This window comes from Myodes glareolus, chromosome 12, assembly GCF_982192425.1.
Source record: "Myodes glareolus chromosome 12, mMyoGla1.1, whole genome shotgun sequence".
In the NCBI taxonomy this organism is placed as follows: domain Eukaryota; kingdom Metazoa; phylum Chordata; class Mammalia; order Rodentia; family Cricetidae; genus Myodes; species Myodes glareolus.
In genome coordinates this window covers 68,319,182-68,341,060 of record NC_142037.1, presented here as the reverse complement: position 1 = coordinate 68,341,060, position 21,879 = coordinate 68,319,182, and positions in this window count along the sequence as shown.

Sequence of the window (21,879 nt, the reverse complement as noted above, 5' to 3'; positions counted from 1 at the left end):
AACAGCAGCATTGGTGTTGCTGTTATTTACTAGGATTAGAGCAGAGTTTGAGCTATAATAATCATTCTGTAATTCAATGGCGTAGATGCCGTTAGGGTTTCAATGTCTTAATATAAAGGTCTAGAAGTGCATTTGTAATTATCATTGTTCAAGACTGCTTGACTACTGTGTGCCCTTCAGAGAATGTTGTAATATATTCTAACTCAATAATTAGGGGTATTGAAGAACCACAGGTTGTGCATAAAAGAACAGGAAATGACTAAATAACCTTGATTCGGGTAACTTGTATTTATGGTTATGCTACTATATGTAATTAGAAACTACTTAGAGAAACCTGGAGTGGTGGGAATGGCTGAGGGGAGAGTGGAGGCTTCAGAGACATTCATTGTCAGTCCTGCTAAAGAGCCTGGCTTTTATCCTCTTGGTAAAAGACAATGAAAGTTTTAAGCAAGGGCGTGGCTTGTATGTTTCAATGGCTGTTTGGGGGAACAGGTGGAAGATGACCTCAATGAAGTCGCCAAACCAGTTAAGGGTGTCTTAATATGTCAGTGAGAATGCTTAGAAACTGAACTGGGTGGGGACCGGAAAGCAATACAATAGTAAAACTGAGAAACAGTGATGGCCCGGATTACTGTAGTTTGAAACGAATCTCCAGGAGATAAAACTGGGAGATGTTTTTGGTGACTTGTCCGAGGAAAGGCATTGTCTGGGAGAACAAACATATCTGGCAAAAATAAAGTAAATTTAAAATTCAAGGACAAAATGGCAGTAGAGTTTGTGACTCAGCAGATGAGTGGAAGCCAATGAAGGTTGCTTAAAGGTCACCCCTCAAAGGAGAAAAGTAAATTAGAATATATTACAACATTCTTTCTCACTATGCAGTCTTGGCTGATCTGGAACTCATATGTAGAGCAGGTTGGCCTCAAACTCAAGAAACCCACCTGCATCTGTATCCTGAAAGCTAGGATTAAAGGAGTGTATTACCACGCCTGCCTAAAGATGACATTTTGATCAACAGAACATATAAGAAATGTATTTGAAAGGGAATTTCATCATTTTTATTTCCAACTTGTAGACTTCCAAGTGCTGGTGAGATGTGTTATAACTGATATACACTTATGATATGTTTTTCCTGAAGATGTAAGTCTGTGATGCTGGGTGGTGGTGGCGCACGCCTTTAATCCCAGCACTGGGGAGGCAGAAGCAGGTGGATCTCTGTGAGTTCAAGGACAGCCTGGTATACAAGAGCTAGTTCCAGGTCAGGCTCCAAAGCTATAGAGAAACCCTATTTCGAAAAATCAAAATAAAAAACCAGATATAAGTATGTAGGATATATACAGCATGTGTCAGCTGATTTCAGGAGTGGAGAAGACCCCCTGAAACATGTGGGTTTGGGGAGCAAGAGTAGATGGTGTCACCCTTGCCCCTTTCTTTTCTTAGTAATGTATTTATTTTTATTTTATGTGCACTGCTGTCTCACCTGCCTGTCTGTAGGAGGGTGTCGGATCCCCTGGAACTGGAGTTACACAGTTGTTAACTGCCATGTGGGGGTGGGGAATTGAACCTGGGTCCTCTGAAAGCACAGCAAGTGCTCTCAGCCTGTGAGCCGTCTCTCCAAGCTCCCCTTGCCCGTTTCTTGGACCTCAGTCTCTGGCAACAGCTGGTCTTGAATTCAAGGTGACCTTATCCCCCCACCCCCATCCTTACAAAAATGCTGGGGTTACAGGCAGAATCCACCACCTCTGGCTTATGATCTGGGGTTACAGGTGAAAGCTACCACTTCCGGCTTGCGACTACCGGATGTATTTATGAAGAACCACTTTTCCAGTAGGTTCTGGGTGTCTTCTATGCCAGCTTCTGCATTTGGGCATTTTTGTCTCTACGGCTCTTCTGACAACTATCTTGGCTCCCAGTTCCCCTCTGTGATTCCATCAAAAATTCCCGATTCTAGCAAAAATTCAACCTGTAGCCAATTGATTTGGAGATTAGAAACGTATTATGTGCTGTCGATTATATGAGGTGAAATGGAAAGGTCCCTTCCTATTTGCCCACATCCTTACAAGCCTGCTGCTGTCTCTGGCACACACGCACGTTTCTCCTTCCCGTGGCATTGCTCAAGCCCCTGGCACTTACTGGACTCTTCCTCCTTATCTTGTTTGCACAGTAAGTTGTTACCCCGTCTTTAAGTACCACTCAAATGCCATTCTGTGTTCTGGAACTTTCCCTGACTCCTGAATTCCCACCCTATTCCCAGTTCAGCAGTGGCCGTATGCATGTGTGCCGTGTGTGTACACATTTGCTTATTTACTTGCATTCGTTCACAAAAATCTAAATATTGCAATATGAATTCAGCAAAATTCTTCAGATGAATGTAGATGGGAAACGTCACTAAATTAGGCATTTAATGACCAAGGAGAACAATTTAAACTTGTGTCAGTTATGAGATGCCCATGCAGAAATGCTAATCCTACCCAAGAACCAAGAATCAGGCCTTGCTGTGCTCCAAGGAAAGAGAAGTAACTAGACGAGAGTGACCAGAAACATCTTAAGTATTGAGTAACACTGAGCTGAGTAGAATTCATTGATGTGAGTCTATGGGATTATGCTCTATTGTTAAATCATCTTACAGCCGAAAGATGAGCCGCTCTACCTACAGGGACTTTAAATGTAACTGACAATAAAATGGTACTGCATTTTACAGTGTTATGAATCTTCTCCTGAAGTCACCAGAAACTGATTATTTCAATATGCTACATAGAAAAATATTTCCTTAGCGCTAACCTTATAAGTATTAAATATATTGGCATATACATACACATATTTTTTTTTTAGAAAGTAAACACGAATTCAAAAACATAAAAGAAACGTTGAATGTGTGTAAAGGTAGTGAGCTCTGTATCTGAAGACTATAGCTCAGTGTCAGGATGCTGCCTAGTGTGTATGAGGCTCTGGCTTTGATCCCCAGCACTTAAAAATTAAGATAATAAGAAAAGACAACCCACTATTCCATCTAGAGTCATTGTTTTAATAGCTCTTGGAAATTCCTTTACATGGAAATCTTTGTGTATCTGTTTAAAGGAGAAGACTTAGATAGGATATGTTAAATTTGCATTTTCTGTTACAGAGTAAGTATGTTGTGCTAGGAAACATTCTTCATAACAGCTGATTCTAATGGCTGTGCAATCTTTAATTGTGCCAACACTTCAAAACCAGTCCGGTCCTTGCCTGACTCAGGATCTGTTTTGTTTCTCTTTGCTCCTTACTGAGATTGCTTCCCACCGTTGTTCCCTCGCCACGTGTGCTCTTCAGAGACACAGTCTAGGCCTCTGCTTAGAATGTTCCGAAGAATCCAGCCAACAATGATGGCCTCCTAATAATGGAAGTCAGAGGACACTGCACCTTCAGGCAAATGGCAGCCTTAGAATTAAACACATTTAGTTACAGATTCTGTCCTTCCTGTTAGAAGCAAGCTTTCCAGTTCTCCATGATTTAATTTTCTTACCTCTGAAATGAGACTGCTATTTACATATGACACACACAGGGTTGCATTCAAAGAATATAGCAGTCATATAGTCAGCCAAGGCCATAAGTTTCAGGTAGGGGCTTATTGTTGGGTGGTTGTATCAGAGAGAGACAGGGGCTGTATATGAGGTCTGCATGTACTTTTCACTGGCTACCTTTTTCTATAAGAATTTATTTATTTATTCTAAACAATCTTTTTTCATTTTACGTACGAATTGCACTTCAATCTCCTGCCCCTCTTCCCTTTCCCCCACCTTCTCTCCCTCATCCACTCCTCATAGAGGGTAAGGCTTCCCATGGGGAATCAACAAAGTCTGGCACATCATTTTGAGGCAGGACCAAGCCCTCCCTCACATATCTAGGCTGAGTTAGGTATCCCTCCAGAGAGAATGGGCTCCAAAAAGCCCTAAAAGAACTTTTTCTCTCTAGGTGCTGCCTCTTCTGTACCTGTGTGGTTGACCCAGGGAAAGATGGTTGATGTATTTCTTTCCAGCGTCTGGTGCCTACTCCTATAGACGTTCTCCTCCTGCATATTAGAAACCATCACAGGAACTGAGGCTGAGAACAGTCAGGACAAAATATTTCTCTACTATCCATTATGTCACACGTGATGTCTACAATGTTTAAGCTGTGCCAGTCAGGATATTTCATGGTTAAAGAAGTATTTTCCTCTCATCTTTCCTCAAGACTCTAACAAAGAAGTTACTTGTCTCAGCTGGGACTGGCATTTATTTTGCAAACATGAGGGGAACCAGCCTGAAGACAAAACTAACACAGAAAGGAGACAAAGAACACTGCAAGACAAAGATCACATCATCCCAAATCGCTGCTCCAAAAACCAACGCGTTGTCAATAGGTAAAATCGATTTGGCGGGGTTCTTCTTTTCCGCTGTGCATCGTTTCCAAACTGTTTTGATTCTTGTGATAGTTAACATGATTGTGTGGCAAACACACTGCAAAGTGTAGCAAAATGGACCTTTAGGTGCCTTTATTATCCTCATTGTACATAAGAGGAAGCTAAGACTTTAAAAATTCGTTAATTAGTAGTGGCTAAATAATCAGTGAGTGCTCCAGTTGTAATTCAAGCTTGGATCCAGTGATTCTAGACCTCAGCATTTCAGCATTTGTAGGGCTTAGTTTGATTAAGGCACCGTTTAGACAGCTATGGCATGACTTCCTTGCTAACTCAGGCCAGTTAACTGAGGCATTGTCAGAATCTTACTGCTGTGGCCTCTACTCCTCCTTCTCCTCCTCCTCTACTCCCTCCTCTCCTTCCTTCAGTCATGGTGCTGGAGGTGCACCCAGAACCTTACTTGTGCTAAGCTATACCCTCATTCCACTTAATATTTTTTAAAAAGATTTATTATTATTATTATTAATTTGTGTGTGTACTGTATAGGTCCCCATGGAGGCCAGAAGAGGGGCTAGGGTTCCGCAGAGCTAGACTCACAGGCACCTGTGAGCCACTGGATGTGGGTACTAGGAACTCAGCACAGATCCTCTGCTAGAGAAATAAGTGATCTTAACCACTAGGCAATCTCTCCAGTCTCCCTCATGTTAAAGTAACAATTATAAGGTGTCCTATCAAAAGCCCATAGTATGTTGACTTACGAACCTCAGTGTCAGAAAGTGACATTAAAGACATGGATCGTCGAAGCTCATAAAAGGAAGACAATATTGAAGATGGCATTCCTGTTCACCAGGAACTGAGGATGTTAGCTCACAGAAGACACAGCAAGTTCCTTGGAAAAGCATTTCGTAAGAATCCTGGGGATCTTGGGTCAAGGCTTGGGAATCTGACTTCTAGATAAACTGCTGTGTTGCCGAAATAGTATTAATTAATTAACAACTAGCTATAATTAATTAATTATTAATTATAAATAATGATACTTTTTAGAGACAGATCCTGCTATGTGGTTCAAACTGAACTTAAACTTGGGCTTCTGATCCTCTCACAGCATACTGCCTCAGTTCCCATGTGCTGGGAGTGCAAGTACGGCCCGCCATAGACACCGTATCCACCAGCTCCAGCGCTATATTTTCAACAGTAGTCTTCAGTGACGTTCAAGGCTTTAAATTTACATCAGGACACAGAGGCTGAAACTAGTCAATGTGATGCTGAAGTCTCTCATCTGACCTGTCACGACTTCATGACTTCATTTAGCAGTGATCCCTCTGAGGTGAGCTGGACTGAATTTCCAGAATAAAGGCTTTTCCATGTTCAGTTTAGGACTTCGGCATGATGCCAGTTTTTGCTCATCGTTGTAACTCTCTTGGTTTTTGAGAAAGCGAACTTTTAAAGTGGTAAAGGGAGAGAAGTATTGGCCTTGACTGTCTTTCAAGAGCTCTTCTGTGATGACAATATCAGACGGCTTCACGTCATGTACATATTTGACAGAAGGAACTTCAAAGCCAAGTCTAATGCAGCATTGGCCCTACTATGATGGTGTGAATGGTTATTAGCACCACCTAAAACACTGACAGAAACTAAGGGTTCTGAAAGTGAGAACAGAAGCGCTCAGCAACGTGTTTCCAGAGGCTTAGAAATCAGTGAGCACACAGGCAAGTTTCGAATGCCTTTCCTTCCTTTACACTCCCGCTTAGCCTTCCCTTTAAGTGTCAAATGAACAGGTGCTGGAAAATGTGGCACACCTGTCATTTTGACGTTCCTCTGCAAATTCATCAGGCTTTGATAGTCCAGGTTGGCTCTGCCGTGCAGGGGGAGCCTTCAGCTCTGGGATTCTGGCAGGATTTCAAGAGGAACGCATTGCTTTGAACTCACTTGTTAGCTGTACAAAATCAGCACCATCCACCTCACAGTAAAAAAGCATCATCAGCAGGGGGAAAAAAGAGCAATTCTACACCCCTCCCTTGAGACTTCAAAACCCTCACTGTGGCTGCTACATCAGGGCAGGGATAACAAGGCCTGCTTATGAAAAGAAAGACGGGGAAGAGAGAGCTGTCTTACAGCAAACACACAGAACACTACGATCACTGAGAACCAGTGATGTTTTCATGATCACAAACGCACTGAGAGTTGGGGAGCTCATGGACACGTCTTGATGCTGCTGCAGAATGGCTCCTGGCTAATTATTTGCCAGTGCCACTGTTCACGTCCTGTGGTGGATTTATGCTAAATCCTGTTATTAGTCTTGCTCTGCAGTTGCCATTGTCTACGAGGAGACGAGGCTGAAAGGCTACGGTCAGCCTTTTATTATACAACATGGGAATGGGGATTTGACCCAATGTCCAACCACTTCCCCCCTTCAGTTTTTATGTGAGCTTGCTGAGCCTTCCCCAATAAATCACCAGGTCCCAGTGAACTTTTACTCCTTTTTCCTCTCCGTTTAACCCCAGTCGGTGTGTGTGCCTTTGTGTGTGCTCTTAAAAAAATAAGCCACGCAATATCATTTGCTTTTCAAACGGAAGGTAAAACCTATTCATTACATTCAATTTCTATTGTTCTTCCCTCCACCATAAATATACAGAACCATATTTGATGGCTTCATCTCGTGCCAAAATTATGGAAATGGTAAAAATAAGACAGAAACCCTAAGAAAAAATTTATATTTTAGCAATGATTTAAACAAATATGATATGTAAACTGTTTGAATAGCTATGAGAAAAATTAATATTCCCTACAAAATCCAGTTGAGAATTTTCCAGAATAGCTTTAAGCACAGTTTGGTGTCCCCTTAAATCCTTTAAGTGAAATTAACACAAATATTGTCTCTTTAATCAAATGTATATTATTCTAAATTTTTAAAGTGCATTATAATGGTTTACATTTGTGGTTCTATTATACATAAAAATATAACCACCATATTTAAAAATATTCTCAGATTTTAAACATCAAATCTTAAAAATTATTATTTTAAGAGCCAAGAAATTATAACCAGTAAAAATAATAAAATGATAGAGTCTTGTATTTCATATTATATATTGCATTGTATTGTTTCCAGTGGTTTCATATACAGACCCGTGTGACTGACCTCTGTATCGATACTCTATCAGTTTATACCTAGAAACATTTACAGTAGTGAATCTTAGAGATTTTAGATTTTTCTGATAGATTTTTTTCTAATACTCACATAATCATTATTAACATTTTTGAAATCTTATGTCAATTCATTGCAAATGTTGTTTGTTCTGATTTTTTTCCCACAATGAGTCCTATGAGAAATATTCATCTAGAAACACACTGATATTCTGATATATGTTCTGCTGAGATGAATGTAAATGTAAAACAGGCATTAGCATGGAGTTGAGTTATTAACCAAATCATGGAATACCACTATGGTGTTTGAATAAGAAGGCGCCCATAGGCTCATACATTTGAAATACTTGATTCTCCCTAAGTGGAACTATTCGAGAAGCATTGGGAGGTTTGGCCTTAGCAGAGGGTGTGTGTCACTGGGGTAAGGCTCTGAGGTTTCAAAAGACCTGTGCCATTGCCAGTGTGCCCTCTCGTTTTCCTGCTTCTAGATTTAGATGTGAGCTCTCTCCTATGGTTATATCTTGTGTTTGCTGTGTCATCATGAATTCTAACCCACTGAAGAACTGTAAGCCCAAGTAAACACTCTCATTAATAGGCTGTCTTGATCATAATGCTTTTTCAATGCTGTAGAAAACAGAGACAGAAGTTGGTGCTAAGAAGTAGGCTACTGTGTGACAAACCTTACCATGCTATTTGGGGAAGAATGGGGAAGACCATGGGACCTTGAACTGGAAAAGATGTTAAATGCTATAGGCAGAGCTTAATGGGTAGGTCGTCCTAGGAGGAGCTGTGGAGATGGTGCTGAGAGATATTTGGACTGTGAAGACACAGCTTGTGATGTTTTAGAGGAACTGGGTTAAAGGTCATTCTTATACTATTTGGCAAAACATGTGGCTGGTTTCTGTCTTCGTCCTCAGAGTTTGCATGAGGCTAAATTAAAAAAATTAATGGATTAATTTCTTTGGTCAAGGAGATTTCAAGATAGCCAAATATTGACTGCATCGTGTGGTTATTGGTAATCACTCCTATGCAGGTCCAAATGCAAAATAGCCAATGCAGAAAAAAAAGCAAAATCTATAGTTTGAAGAGAAAAATAGCAGCAAGAAACTTAATGATGGAGCCAAAGCTTGTGCTGAAAGTGTAAGTAGATTAAGGGGAGGACTGGTATTAAAATAAAGGTAGAGGTAACCTTGGGGCAAGACCCCACTCACTTAAGCTTCCAAATTGTGAAAGAGGAAGGGCTAAGGAATTTTCTGTTCCTAGAAAGGAAAAACCAATCAAAGCTGCTGTAAATGAGGTTCAGTGGGGGTCAAGGTCCAGCCTAGTCTGATAGTCAAACGTGCCAGTGCCGTGGACTGGCTTTAGAGCCAGGCAAAAAAATAAAATAAGGGAAAGGGGTATGGAATCTTCCTCTGTGGCTAAGGAGAGCCACTGAGACCAGATGTGTGGCAAGGCAGTCCCTGCATAGGGACCCGGAGAGGACAGTGGGTGAAGTCATAGACGTGAAACATGGATGGCCTTGGAGACCCCAAGACTTTGGAAACTCCAGAGCCACCAGACATCTTCTCAGTAGAGCTGCACCCAGGAAGTGAAACCAGCCCTGGACAAGAGAGAGCAGTGTGTTGTGGTCAGCAAAGCTAGAAGGGCAGAGCCATCTATGCCCTTTGACATCAGACACAGAACTGTAGGGTATGGGGTTTTTCCAGTTGTGCTTTGCTCCCGTATTTCCTTATGAAGCCCTAATTCCTCCCATTTGGAACGGGAGGAATGATCTGTGCCACTGAACGTTGGAAGTGTGTGTTTTGCTTTTTGACTTTATAAGAGGTCATAGTTAAGAAATTGCCTAGAGTCTGAGACTTTGGTCTCTCAGTCAGTGCTAACACTGTGACAGACTATGGGAACTTTGATGGTTGACCAGGATTCTGGTGGGGCATAAAGTAAAATGTGGAAGCTTGATGAGAATGGTTTCCCATGGGCTCACAGTTTTGAATACTTGGTCCCCACTGGTGGAATCATTTGGGAAGGATGGCTTTGTTAGAAGAGGTGTGTCACTGAGAGCAGATACACAGGTATCAAAAGACCTGTGCCATTCTCCGTGTGCCCTCTTTTCCTGCTGCTTGTGGAGCAAGTTGTGGGCTCAGAGATGAGCTGTTCGTGCGGCCCACCTTTGCTCTGCTGTAATGGATTCTAACCCTCTGAAAATCATAAATCCAATTAAACACTTTCTTTTGTAAATTGCCTTGTTCCTTGTGTTTTGCCACAACAATAGAAAAGCAACTAAGACAACTAAAGAGTCAGATTTTAAAGGAAAACAATGAAGAGAGTGGTATGTACATCCTTGGGTACTGATGATGATTTGTTGAATGTGGAAGGTAAGTATCAAATAGCATGCACAAAAAAGAATCACTAAAGAGAAACCTCCCTCTGCGTGAAGATTACAGCGAAGTTCTAGGGAGTCCCGTGCCAGCAGGCAGAATCATCCCCGGATCTGTGATAGGTGACAAAATAGCAAAGAAGGTCGTGGACCCTTTGGTATTCTCTGTCTTACATCTAGTTGGATACTATTGCTCCCCTCACCCCAACAAAGCATTGATCATTTGCCAAGTTAAATAAGGATTATGGGTATGTGGAAGGGTGGGGGAGGGCTAAATAGACCTATACAGTTTATCTGTTAAGGCTATCTCCTTCATTCTCTGTAAGATTTTGTTCAACTCCGATTTTTAATTTGGAAATGAGAAAAATGCTGGAATTGCTGACTGTGTGCAAAAGAAGCAAACAGTATGAATGTCTGAGGGTAGATATTTGAGTTTCCATTACTGTAACAAACACCCCAGATAACCAACTTAGGTCGACAGAGGTTGATGAAGCTCATGGCTTTACAGGTTGTAGTTTAGGATCTATGGGCTTTATTACTTTTAGGCCTGTGGAGAGACAGCCTGCCATGGGGGAAACACGTGGCCAAGAAAAGTGCCCCCCTCATAGGCAAGAAATGAAAGAGGCAGAGAAGAAAAATTGGGCCCATTACCTCTTCCAAATCATACTTTCAAACTAGAGACTGAGTCTTTAACATACGGGCATTTGGGGGACATTTCAAAACCAATGACAGCAGCATCTCTCGACACTAGGAGTAAATAGGCTGTGGTTTGAATGTGGTGCATCCTTTCCAAAAGTTATGCTGAAACCTGGCTGCTTTGCTGTTGCATTGGGAAGTTGAGTCTGTATGAGGCAATTAAGGCTGTTAAGAAAAACCAAAACCTTTCCCAAGTAAGTGAATTCTCGCTTTTCCAGGATGGCCTAGTTATAGTGGGAGCAGGTGATTGAAATCTTGCTCTGCATTTGCCATAAGATGGCTTCCCCACTCCCCTTTTCAGGTTTAAGATGAATTTATTTATTTTTAAAGAAAACTTAAGGGGAACACTCTTTCATCAACATTGTTATAACCAAAAAATGTACTTCCTAAAATGACTGAGCATCTTGGTCTGATTATGAAATGTCACTATCAGCTACAAGCCAACAACTGTTTGGGTCATTGAAGTCTTGCCTTTTGTTTTAACCTCTGACACAAAGGGGAAGACATAAAACAGTTTAAGTTTATTTGGAGTCAAACTGCGCTTGCTTTTGTCAATCTTGCTTCATTAAATTATAAGCTTCTGTTTGACTTTGTAATCTTAGACAGTCTTGAATGAGAATGACATCCATAGACTCCTCTGTTTGAACACTTCCTTTCCAGTTGGTGGAACTGTTTTGGAGGGATTAGGGGGTGCGGCCTTGTTGGAGAAGGTGTGTCACCAAGGACTGGATTTAAGGTTTCAAAAAACTTGAGGCCATCCCAGTTTGCTTTTGCTTCCTGTTTGTGGTTCAAGAAATGGGCCCTCATCTGCTGCTCCAGATGCCTTCCTCTTGCGACCTCGACTCTGCCATCATGAACTACAACCCTCTGAAATTGTAAGCCCCTAGTAAATTCCTTCTTTTATAAATTGCCTTGGTTAGGGCGGCTTATCATAGTAATGAAAAGTATCTAGTCTAGGATGGATCTCGTAAGAACCGTGCTCATCTCTGTCACAAATGCTAAGTAAAGGCAGCCTATAATCCTTTACACTCTTGAATGCCATCCCATTAATCCTTAAGATGGTTGGTTTTAATGGAGCCAGTAAAAGTGTAGGATACAAACATGGCTTAGCAAGTAAAAGTATATACTGCAGCTTCCTGCTATAGCTCCAATGCGCTTGCCTAGGGATGGTACCACCCACAGGAGACTGGATCCTCCCACAGTGATCATCACTCAAGACAGCATCTCACAGACATGACCACAGGGCATTCTCATCAAAGCTGTTCTTCAGTTGAGGCTCCCTCTTCCCACATGACTCTTGTCTGTGTCAAGTTGATGATAAAAATTCACAAGGACACCTCAAATATTAATTGTTGTTTTCTATGTCTTGAATTCTTTGAGCAAATATTTTCATTAAGAGGTCAATAGATTTTAATAAGATGATTTTCTCTGGCCATATTCCTTTGGCTGTTGGACCAATTTGATCACTTCCCAGTTGGTAAGCAGGTTCTCTGACATGGCTAACACAGGAATTATTTATTTGTTAGTTTCTAGTTTCATCTTATTATTTTTGTAATAAATTTTTCTGTAGTAAGACATCTTGTTTAATAAATCAGGTGTGGTGGCACAAGTCTGTCATCCCAGAAGTCAGGAAGTGGAAGCAGAAAGGCAAGGAGTTCAATACAAGCCTTGACTACATAGCAAGATTGAGAGGATAGCCTAGTTTATACGTGACCCTGTGGAACAAACAAACGGTTTGCTTGCTTTGGCACTTTGCGTGTTCAGTTACGTCTCTGTTACACACTGAAGACACTGTGACAGGTACTAGATCTGGTGATCCTGAGGTAGCTAGACTGTATTTGTTTTGCAAAGTAGAAACCTTTACAGAGTGAATATATTTTGCTTCTATTTTCATAAGAAAATATCCACATTCAATTGTATCTTAAAGTGTGACATTCAAAGTCTATTTTGTTTCCTTATATTGACTTTTGCTACAATATTTAGCTGAACTAAAAGTGTAATGTCACAGTGCAGGGATCTGGTTGACACTTGGGTACTTTCTCATTCGAACGCCTCATTGCAAACAGCCATAGTTAGACTCTGCCCAGCCCCAGACAAGGAGTCTGGCTATTTTCTAAGAAAATTTCATTAGTGGACACTACACCCCCTACACCTTGATTTTTGTATAAGTTATATGTACTATATAATATTATTTTGATTTTTTTCAATCACAAACCTTGGGTTCTCAGGTTACATAACCATAATGCTAGGCTGTAGTCTGACAATACTCAGTCTACATTAGCACATAGGGGCAGTCAACATGTATCTGTGGGTGAATAAGTGGTTTGCAGTATTCCAAAAGTCCAGGCACAAGAATGCTTGAGTTTCAGGAGTTCAAGGTCAGTGTAGGCAATGTAGCAAGGTGCTGTCTCTAAAAATTTAAAATAAAAATAGCGCTTTATTTTATTCCCAGCTCCCCATGATCTGCTTTAATGTATTTGGTAGCTGTGGTAGTTTGAATGATAATGGTCCCCATAAGCTCATAAGGAGTGTAGCACCACTAAGAGGTGTGAACTTGTTGAAGTAGGTGTGGTCTTGTTGCAGGAAGTGTGTCACTGTAGAGGCAGGCTTTGGGGTATCGTATATGCTCAAGACACGTCCAGTACCTCAGTTCACTTCCTGTTGACTGCCAATCAAGATGTAGGACACTCAGCTCCAGGACCATGTTCCACCATGATGATAATGCACTAAACCCCCAAAACTGTAAGCCAACCCCATTCAATGTTTTCCTTTATAAGAATTTCCTTTATAAGTAGTCATGGTGTCTCTTTTCAGCAAGAGAAACCCAACTGAAGACAGTGATGTAGTTACTTTCACAGCAAACCCTGTTGGCCTTCTGATGGTGGTGGTCTGTGGGTCACCCACCAAAATACTGCTGTGATTTTAAATTCATGGAGAAACTCTCCCATTTGCTTTTTCTTTAAATACATTTAAACTCACCCTCAGGGAAAAATAATTGAAGTCAGTTTCATGTTCGTTGTCTTAATTATTTTTCAATTTTGAAAAAAATTCTACTTAATAACATCATTAATTACTTTTTCAGCAGAAGGTTAGAAGAGTCACTAGACTAAATGAAGTGTTATTTCTGGTCAAAATAAAAAGGAAATTAATACACACACACATACACACATATATATATGTAAAGATTGATAGCAAAAGTCCTTTAACCTCTAGGGAAATGGATACTCTGTTTATACTGTGATAGTTTGGATAGGTATGACCCCACGTACACTCATGTGTTTGAATGCTTGGCCCATAGGAAGTGGTATTATTAGGAGGTGTGCCTTTATTGGAGGAAGTATGTCACCATGGGAGTGGGCTCTGAGGTCTCATATATGCTCAAGCTATGCCCAGTACACAGTTCACTTCCTGCTGTCTGAGGATCAAGATGTAGAACTCTCAGCTACCTCTCTACCACCTTGCCTGACTGCATGCTGGCATGCTCCTTGCCACGACAGTAATGGACTAAACCTCTGAACTGTAAGCTATCCCCATACAGATGTTTTCCTTCATAAGAGTTACCGTGGTCATGGTGTCCCCTCACAGCAATAGAAACACAACTTAAGACAATATCACCAGCACATAGAGAATCTGAATGCTGCTGAGTAGATAGACTAGGTGACTGCAAAGGGTATGTCTAATGCCAATTCTTTTTTCATGCAAATCTATCTCTTTTGACTCAGATTGTAGAGTTCAGAACAGCTATATAGATGAAGCAATATTTAATTGTGGAATATAGAAGAGAGCTATTAATTTGCACAATTAAGAAGGATAAACTAATTCTCAGTAGAGAATGTACATGTCAGATCATGTTATATATATATATACTTTCCTTTTTATCTTGTTGGCATAAGTATGGGGATAAATCGAGGATTACAGGGCGACCTGAAAGTGACAGTCAGCTATTTAAAATTACTTATCCCTGAATCTGGATGCAATCAGGGCAGACAGAAACATAAAAAGTCCCATTCCCACGAATGACACATCATGCTGTTATATTATCTTGGGAGAATAATCGGCCTTGACTTCAGAAATGTCTGCGGAGAATCAGCGACACTACATAAAAACCACCAGGGCTTCCCAGTGCCTCCTGCGCTGAAGTAGTCAGATAACTTATGTTATCCACGGCTCTAAACCTGGCCCTCTATTTAATACACTGAAGATTGGTGTGTTTACAGAGACTGAGGTGACTATGTGTGACGTTGTCTACTATGTTATTGACAGGAGTTTATCAAATTCTTGCAGCCTGTTAGGTAGATAGTACTACTCCACTTTGTAGGACTAGATAATTCTTTTAAAGGTTAGGGCAATTGTTTAAGGACAAGCGATTTGAGATGCACTTTGAATCCAAGTTCTTCTTTCTACTATATGCTGTTGTAATTCTGCTTTCTCCAGCTGGTATGGTGCACACAGCTTCAGCTCCAGCACTTCAGAGGCGAAGCAGGTAGAACTCTGTGAGGAGGAGGTCAGCCTGGCCTACGAGTGAGTTTTAGAACAGCCAGAGCTATGCAGAGAGACTCTGTCTCAAAAAAAAAATCAAAGTGAAGAACTGCTTTCTCAAATATAAAATAGGAATCTTTAGGGAAAAATTGCTTTCTTGGCCTTTGCCTTGTTTTGTGTACATCAAATCCGGTGGATAGCAAAGTTTCTCCTTTATGACCTTCATGAGTCACTTTGACACAAAATGATAAATGAGTCGTGCTTTATTCTCTTCTTTTCCCAACTTCCTCCTCCTCCCACTTCCCACATATTCATTAATGCATTGCACCCATGAGGGTAGAAGTGCTTTTCAAACCATGAACTCCTGAGTCACTATGCCAACCAAACGGAAGAGCTGTGTGTCAAGTTGTGTTTCTCGTCTTAGTGTTAGTCATAGCAAAAGCCAGCTCCATTGTGAGCCATTGTCTGATTCATTTCATCTAAATGCATCAGTTTCTCTCAAGCATATTATCTGTGCCTGGATGATTATATTACTGACTTAAACTTCATAGCTCAGTGTTGCAGACAGAATGTTTTCCCAAAGATACCCATATTCTTGTCCCCGGACTTTTAGTTTTAACTAAAAGTGTTTCCACACTATTGTCTGTGCACATGACGTTCATGTGTGGCACACATGCCACAGATCACGTGTGGAGATGACAGGACAACTCTGCGCATTCTTCTCTCCTTTCACTTATATGGAGGTTCCAAGGACTGAACCTGGGGCACCAGGCATGCTCAGCAAGCACCGTTACCTTCTCTGGCCCCAGTAGGTTCTAAATCTGCTACTGTAGGGGCAGAAACACTGTGATGTGTGCTTCCTTCCCTTGTTCTCTCAACCACTTTGCCATAATGGTACAAAAACAGCTAACAGAGGGTTCAAAATGGCATGCTGTAAACATGAAATCTTCTGACTCATGCTTAATGCTCACTCTAAGAATTAAACATTTTCAACTACCCATTCTGTTTGGCTTATAGACACGTACATAAACAGAAACATGTTTATAATGCTAGATATTACTTAATTTTCACATAAAGGTGCCTCTCTTTTATCCACAGGTTTGACTGTAGTCTAACTCTAGTGCGTGCCAGCCTCAGGACCCTTTCTCCTCCTCACCGGAAGTGCTAGATGCCGGGGCGGTTATAACTGATGAAAGTTCTCTTATCAGTCTGCACTGTGATCTTCTAGCCCTAATATGCAAATGCATTCCCCATTTTCCTAGGAATCCTTAGTGTTCGTCTTCAGCTGTGATGAGTTGAAAATTTCACAAGGATACATTTTTGCTTCTGGGTCATTTGTTCTGCCATCTCTTTGAATTCATGATAAACTCCTTCAACTTGGTGTTGTATATTTAGTACTGGCTAATTTTAACATATGTATTGATTTCTTTCTGCCTATTTCTTATCTTATTTTTTTCTTTATTATGAGTATGTGTGTGTGCCCACCTCTCTGTGTGTACCACAGGTATGCAGTTATTTGGGAAGGAAGGAAGAGAGCATTACATTCCTTAGAACTGCAGTTACAGGCTGTGAACCGCCCGATGTGGGTGCTGGGAACCAAACCTGGCTTTTTCTCGACAAGCAATAGATGTTATTAACCTCCGAGTCTCCTCTCTAGCCCTTTCTTTCTTTCTTTCTTTCTTTCTTTCTTTCTTTCTTTCTTTCTTTCTTTCTTTCTCTCTCTCTCTCTCTCTCTCTCTCTCTCTCTCTCTCTCTCTCTTTCTTTCTTTCTTTCTTTCTGAACCCTGAGTTGTCTAGGGATAGGCACGTGACTCCAAGGCAGTGCTCATGGCCTAGCATGCATGAAGACCTGGATTTGACTCCCAGCATGGAAAACTAAGCAACAAACTGCTAAATTTTGAGCTTTTTGGAATGATTCTCTGTATTGTTTATTTTTCAATAAACAGTGCTACATTTTTAACAGATTCCCGCTGCCTTGCCTTCCTTTCAAACTACTCATTATTTTATTTTATTTTTCTTGAGACATGGTGTCCTGTGGCCCAGACTGCCCTCCCATGCATTCTGTCACCAGACGACTTTGACCTTCTGATCCTCCTCTGTTCCTGCATTTGTATTACAGGCGTGAGTCACCAGCCCTAGCTGATGGATCCCATTTACAGCCTCTGCGAACTCATCCTCCTTTTCCTTGGGATGCTCCTAGTTTCACAATTTCACGAGTTAAGCTCTGAAACAATAATTAAAAGTTCAGTGATCCTTTCTATCTCTAAAAGATTTTTCTGTCTTCCCCTTTTTAAAAAAAAAAAGCCGATAACAAGGTTAAGTAGTGTTGCCTAGCTTTTAGGAATGTAGATTCTAGGGGCCAGATTTTTGGCTCTCAATCCCAGCTCTAGCACTTATTAACTAGCTGGCTTTGAACAAGTAGTTAACTTTCTATGCCCCGGAGTTTCCTGCGCTGTAAAACAGAGAGTATAATAGTCCCTCCTAAAGGGAGATTTAAATCCCACAAGATGAATCAATTGTAACGACACAGAGCGGTATCTGCTGCGCATTATTGCAGTTTTTCGTGTGGTTGCATGCTCTTCCTGGAGGAGGAAGGAAGCCTCCTTAATTCCAGGTGCTAAGTGCGAACCCAGGGAGTGAAAGCAAGGCCGTTCTCACAGCGACTTTTCCTGCAGATAGGAGGAGGGCCGCTCAGAACACAGACGTTAGACCAGCTCACCTGGCTGACTTTACAGCTCCCTGCAGGCAGAAAGCCAGAGGTCAGCTGGGCGCTCAGATGCCAAGGTGAGGAGAAGTTTATTCTCCTCTTCCGGACTGGAAGCGCTGGCTTCAAACAGGAAGCCTGCTCACTTTTTAAAGATAAAGCCCTACAGTGGTTAGCCTGGAGGTAAACGCTGGCTTGCAATTCCAGTTTTTCTGCCTGCTGGATGGACGGGGAGTGGAGCCTGTGAAGTGGAGAAAGCTGCAGACTGGAGTTGTTTTTTTAATCTCCCCATGTTAGCTCCTTTTCCTTCTCCCCTCCCCGTGTCAGTCTCGACCGTGTCAGTCTCAACCGCGTCAGGAGACTGGCCTAAGTGGGCATCTATGGAATGTGGGCGCCTCCCCTCGTCTCCTGGGCCGGCATTCTCAGATGCTCTTAGCAGGAATGTGCAGGGCTCTCTTATCGGGCTGTGGTCTACACCCCGGTCCACCTCCCTTTCATTGTTATCAGCTTGGTCCCTCTTTACTTCCTTTCAGCTCTTCCAGTGTGCTCTGGGGGCAGGGTTGTGACTCCTGAGAGACGTTTAAAAGAAATCATTAGCTGCCCCCTCTCCCCCGGTTCTCCTACTTCGGTGTCCCTGACTTTGCATGAACGGTTACTAACAATTTTCCAGTGAAGTAGGCATTGCTGTTACTCCAGGTTCACACATGAAAAGACAGAGAACAAAACTCTAAACCCCGAGACTGAAGGCTGGAGACTAACTGTGAGGATGAACATAAATACTTAGGAGGAAATGAACTGTCAATCATACGGCTCTTCATACCATGCAGACAAATTACCAGGATTACTCTCTAACGTTTTGAAATAAATAAAGGTTTCATTAAATAAGGCCTTTTAAATGAAGAAAGCTTTGCTTGTTCTGAAGTGCTGTTGGTGATATTTGGATTTTGTAACGAAGTCCTTGGCTGGGAGAATTTTAGGTCCTAAGCTGTGAACACACGTGTTGTGTGTCCCCACGGCCCCTTCTGCCACTAACATTTAGATCATAGAGAGAGCAGGACTTCCCATTCATCTCTAGAGTCCTTTGTGGACAAAAGCCCTCAGCCCGGCTCTTGTGTACAATCAACATGAGTTAGAACAAAAGTACTGTATGAGCTAAAGCTAGAAGTTGCCTAGGATTCTCTCTCCTTCCCTTCCTCTTCTTTTTTCTCTCCTCCCATCCCAGTTTTAAAATTTTTCATTGTCTGTCTATGTAGCCCCGGCTGTCCTGGAAATATGTAAACCAGACTGGCCTGGAACTTAGAGAGATCCACCTGCCACATTTTCTTTTTATAAAACACAGAGAGACAAAGCTGTTAAACTCACTCAGGATTTCTCTGCTTTGCGGGGGGGAAAATATTACTGCATACACCAGGAGAAGAATGAATGGCTGTGTTATTATCTAGCAAAGGTTCCCTGCTGTCTTGGCTCCTGATCTCCTCTCAGAGAATGTAGAGATGATGTATTTACCCAAACATTTGCTCCTCAGTTGTTTAGCATCCAGATGCCCTTCAGTCTGCTGGTTGAGGGAAAATAACAAACCCTACACTACTGATTGCCAGACTAGGGTTTTGTTTGTTTGTTTGTTTCTCTGGGGAAGTTTCTAATTGTATCATTTGTAAAGAAAATTCCTCTTTTCCTATTTATTCAGAAGGCTGATGGCTCCAACTGTATTTCTTCTTCAGGATTATTATATGACTAGAAGACAGAAATCCTGGGATTTGTTCTTTCTCCTATCATCATTTTGACAGTATGATTGGGCAGTTGGAAAACAGTTCTCGGAGGCTAGAGAGACGGCTCATCAGTTAGGAGCGCTGACCGCCGTTCCAGAGGACCAGGGTTGGCTAGCTAGCAGCATTTACATGCAGAACTAAAGTCCCCTTTCTAGTTCCTTCTGGCACTGCTTGAACAGACTTACATGCAGGCAACCCACTCATGCACAGACAAAAACAATAACATGGAAAATACTTAGCAGCTTGCACATAAATCAAACTAAAACAGTAGAAATAGAAATATTCTGAGAAATAAATGACCGAACAAACATAGGGTTTCCTAACTCAACCGGAAAAGCCAAGTTTCTAATGAGACAGACTTAGTGCAACTACAGATGCTGACCAAGCCCTGTTTTTCCTATGCAAATGTCTTCAGAATGGCCCACACGTCCGAAACTGCTGATTTATGGCTCAAATATCACACCTAGTTGGTACGCTGAATAAAATTTTAATTGACAGGTGACTTTTGTCTTTCCTAGTGAAATATTTTATTAGACAGCTGTTCCATTTGTTAACATTGTTATGGTTTTCTTATTTGAATTTAGAAGTCTGTGTAAGCATAAGACGTAAGAAATGAAGTCGAGTTTTTAGAAAGTCAGTGACTACAGTGAACGACGAAAGACTAGCCAGGGTTTTAACAACCAGTGCTGTAGCCAAAACATGTCTGCTGGTAGTCTTTATTTCTCCTCAGTGGCATTTCTTGTGAAAGGGTTTGTTTGTATGGCTATAGTCAGAGAGAAAGGCACTCAACGGTGAGTTGGTCATGGACAGTTTTCCTGAATAATAACATGTTCTAACCAACACCCCAGCCTCTCATCAGCACTGAATCTGAAGTTTAAGACACTTAAAGAAATGCTTAAAATTTATGTTGCTGCTTATGGCAGAGTAGCTTCTGACTCTAAGAAGACATCCAGGAAGCCAGGAGTTGGTAGAGAGCGGTTCACTTACAGAGGACTGGGTAACCTCGTTCTTTTCGCTTGGGACTTTCACTGTGGTACAACGGGGATCTTCCCTCCGGCATTAGTTTATACTTAACTCAGAATGGCTGCTTCATAATAAAATGTGAAATAAAATAGAGTGGCCATCCAAGTGCGTTCAAATGCTTCACTTTTGTTCCCAGTGATTTAATTGAAGCCCAAAGAAAGTCCTACTGTGATCAGGTTACATTGGGGTAAAATATGTTTTATTTGCTTGGTTTACTTCTAAATCCAGTCTGTGCATGGGAACACTATCAGCCTAGATGCCTACCAGATTTACAGCTTAAATGTGTTTCAGATTATACCTTCAAATATATACAATCCAGTTAACTTGTTTAAAAGATGTTGATTCCCACTGAGCAGCTCTACCTGGGAAAAACTGATTTCTATCTAAGTATGTAAACTTTTGCTTTTCCCCTGCCCCCCACCTCCGCCTGCACACATGCACGTGTGCGCGTGCGCACGTGCACACACACACAAACACACACACAGTGAATGTTTTCACATTGAAACTGAAGAAGCTGTAATGAAGGCCTGCAGTCTCTGTCTGGTTCTGGTTACAAGGTCTGTTTGTTGACGTCCCAGATGAAGGCCTGCTGTGTCTCTGGCTCTGTCTACTCCATTTCCCCTCTAATTAGGCTTTGCCCTCAATTAAGTTAATGATGCAACTTTTCCTATAGATCATTTGCCCTTTCAATCAATTAACAGAATATGAAGGGTGCATCCCTCCTTGGCTTGAGATTCATTTGCCTGAGGGCAAACTGGTGGGCTCCCAGAAGTCCACATAAGCAAAAGCCGGAAGCTCGCTATATCTTGTATTGTCCCCGAGACAGTTGTGCCTCATGATAGCTTTTGCTAACTTGCATTTCCTTACTGATTTGTGCCACTATAAAGAATGTATCTGAAAGTCTATACCAAGTCAACAAATTAATGCATGTGTTGTGATGCAAGTCAGTTTAAAAATAAATGATAAATCCAGGGTCAGTAAATATAGATGCATACGATGTCAAATAAATGATGAAACACACACACACACACTTTTTCTCTTAAACACACCCAGCCGCATATACAAAAGTACACACACACTGACACACACTCTCTCACACATACACACACACTGACACAATTCACACACAAAGCTATATACTCTCTCTCTTTCTCTCGTCTCTTTCACACACACATCAACCAATACATTTCCACAGCTACTAAATTGAGCTAAGTAAATTTCTGTCGTTAATGAATGAAAAGAAAATGATTCTTCTCAGAAAAGATTACTACTGTTTTAATAACCTGTGCATAAAGACTCCACAATGGATCTTAAC